The sequence below is a fragment of the Anarrhichthys ocellatus genome, unplaced genomic scaffold (assembly GCF_004355925.1).
Source record: "Anarrhichthys ocellatus isolate YVR2014 unplaced genomic scaffold, GSC_Weel_1.0 scaffold74, whole genome shotgun sequence".
Classification (NCBI taxonomy): Eukaryota; Metazoa; Chordata; class Actinopteri; order Perciformes; family Anarhichadidae; genus Anarrhichthys; species Anarrhichthys ocellatus.
The window spans coordinates 1,625,820-1,629,302 of NW_022280104.1; positions in this window are offsets into that span (position 1 = coordinate 1,625,820).

Here is a 3,483-nt window from a genome sequence, read left to right on the forward strand (position 1 = left end):
TATATGTATATACATGTGTATATGTATATACATGTGTATATGTATATGTATGTGTGTGTGTGTATATGTGTATATATGTATATATATGTGTGTGAGAAAGTGTTTGCCCCTTTCCTGATTTCTTATTTTTTTTGCATGTTTGTCACACTTAAATGTTTCAGATCATCAAACAAATTTAAATATTAGACAAAGATAACACAAGTAAACACAAAATGCAGTTTTTAAATGAAGGTTTTTATTATTAAGGGGGAAAAAAAATCCAAACCTACATGGCCCTGTGTGAAAAAGTGATTGCCCCCTAAACCTAATAACTGGTTGGGCCACCCTTAGCAGCAACAACTGCAATCAAGCGTTTGCGATAACTGGCAATGAGTCTTTTACAGCGCTGTAGAGGAATTTGGGCCCACTCATCTTTGCAGAATTGTTGTAATTCAGCCACATTGGAGGGTTTTCGAGCATGAACTGCCTTTTTAAGGTCATGCCACAGCATCTCAATCGGATTCAGGTCGGGACTTTGACTAGGCCACTCCAAAGTCTTCATTTTGTTTTTCTTAAGCCATTCAGAGGTGGACTTGCTGGTGTGTTTTGGATCATTGTCCTGCTGCAGAACCCAAGTGCGCTTCAGCTTGAGGTCACGAACAGATGGCCGGACATTCTCCTTCAGGATTTGTTGGTAGACAGCAGAATTCATGGTTCCATTTACCACAGCAAGTCTTCCAGGTCCTGAAGCAGCAAAACAGCCCCAGACCATCACACTACCACCACCATATTTTACTGTTGCTATGATGTTCCTTTTCTGAAATGCCGTGTTACGTTTACGCCAGATGTAATGGGACATACACCTTCCAAAAAGTTCAACTTTTGTCTCGTCAGTCCACAGAGTATTTTCCCAAAAGCCTTGGGGATCATCAAGATGTTTTCTGGCAAAACTGAGACGAGCCTTTATGTTCTTTTTGCTCAGCATTGGTTTTCGTCTTGGAACTCTGCCATGCAGGCCATTTTTGCCCAGTCTCTTTCTTATGGTGGAGTCATGAACACTGACCTTAATTGAGGCAAGTGAGGCCTGCAGTTCTTTGGATGTTGTTCTGGGGTCTTTTGTGACCTCTTGGATGAGTCATCGCTGCGCTCTTGGGGTAATTTTGGTCGGCCGGCCACTCCTGGGAAGGTTCACCACTGTTCCATGTTTTCGCCATTTGTGGATAATGGCTCTCACTGTGGTTCGCTGGAGTCCCAAAGCTTTAGAAATGGCTTTGTAACCTTTTCCAGACTGATAGATCTCAATTACTTTGTTTCTCATTTGTTCCTGAATTTCTTTGGATCGCAGCATGATGTCTAGCTTTTGAGGATCTTTTGGTCTACCTCACTTTGTCAGGCAGGTCCTATTTAAGTGATTTCTTGATTGAGAACAGGTGTGGCAGTAATCAGGCCTGGGTGTGGCTAGAGAAATTGAACTCAGCTTTCCAAAGATGTGATAAACCACAGTTAATTTATGTTTTAACAGGGGGGGCAATCACTTTTTCACACAGGGCCATGTAGGTTTGGATTTTTTTTTTTTTCCCCTTAATAATAAAAACCTTCATTTAAAAACTGCATTTTGTGTTTACTTGTGTTATCTTTGTCTAATATTTAAATTTGTTTGATGATCTGAAACATTTAAGTGTGACAAACATGCAAAAAAATAAGAAATCAGGAAGGGGGCAAACACTTTTTCACACGTGTGTGTGTGTGTGTGTGTGTGTGTGTGTGTGTGTGTGTGTGTGTGTGTGTGTGTGTGTGTGTGTGTGTGTGTGTGTGTGTGTGTGTGCTCTGTCTCCATTGACCTTTTGTCAGCTCACACAGCACGGGTTTGTGCTATAATTATCCTCATCCACATGCTATCGCTACTCATTTTAGGAGCCAAAGTGCGTTGGTCATATTTCATACCAGTGCAGAGGAGAAATTGTGTGATTCTGACCAGCAACATCCCCATCAGGATCAGAAATTAATCCAAATAATATTTGTGCAAACCTGTTTGTGGTCAAACAATTTTAAGAAGAGTTGAAAAATCCACAGAAATAACATTAAATGTAATATGGCTCCTGGCTACACAGGAGCAATTAATATAAATAGAGCTAATGACAACAATAAGAATCTTCTTTTCTGAGAATAACCATGCTATTCTAAGATGGCACCAATTAGTAAAAACCTTTGATCAAAGGTAAAATAAATGGCATTGGTAGAAAGTGCAATTCAGTACTTACTTCAGTGTTGAAACCTCATTGGCTGTGCTGCTGAATGATTCCCCAGCTGTTGTGGGTGTGTGTGTGTGTGTGTGTGTGTGTCCGTGTGTTTCCCCTTTTTCAGCACAGTCAGTCATTCAGTCTGGATAAGCAAACTGTGAGAGACGGCATTGTTTGACTGACAGACAGACAGACAGACAGACAGACAGACAGACAGACAGACAGACAGAGGGAGAGACGGAGAGCGACAGAAATAGAGGGGAGACAGAGAAACAAAGGGCATTATGTTTACTGTATGTTAATTCTCATTCAATGTTTATGCTAATTTAGTCTATCCACGAGCTTCGGAATTCCACATTTCTGTAGAAAAAGCGACCAAATCCCTAAATTCAATGTGAACAGAGAGAATGAGCACTCTAATGGAGTCCTAAATGAAAACCCCTTTTAATAGCATACTAAACTAACGTGTGAACAGAGAGGCACATAGCTGAACGCTTAGGTAAGATTATTTAGTTTTCCACAGCAGCACACAAATGTAGCTGTCTGGTTGACTCAGTGATTTTCAGTAGAAGGCTGCTGGTGACTTTAAGGAGACACAGAGTTTGTAGCCACGTCAGAAAAGACTTGTGATGTATAAATAATTGCAGGTCTTTTGTTATTATACCCAACATGAAGTCAATTTAAGTAGCGGAAGCTGTTTGTTTAATTTCTGGAAGTTACTCTGTAGTCGTACCTGAATGTCTGTTTAACTTTTGAGTAATCCTGGGTCTAAATGAAATGGGCTAGGGTTGCATTGTTGCAGCCAGTAACGTAAGTCTGTGGCACAACACCTGGGTTTCTCTTGTCATGTGTTGCAATCGAACACAACCAGAGGGGAGGAACTGTACAGCCCCAATCCAAGTGAGCATTTGATTAATTTAACTGAGGATGCAAACTGACACAAATTAACCTGGCCTTCAGTTGGTCTCCACTTTATAATACTGCACAGTAGAGGCAAGTAGTGGTGAATAGTTCCTCTTTGTACCACTAGAGGGCAACCTATACTTTCAGCTCTAATGGGCTGATGAAATGTCTTGTTGGGATGGATTATTATTGTTATAAATGAGGAGATAAATTGTTACAAAAACCCAGAGATGACATTTTGGCAATCATAAATCTTTATCCCTGCTGAAGACAATATTACCTTTGTCCACTCCCAATAAGTAATGCCCATCTGTCATGACTTTAAAGAAAAGAGCAATAACTGTAAGGTGTCTGTCTTTCT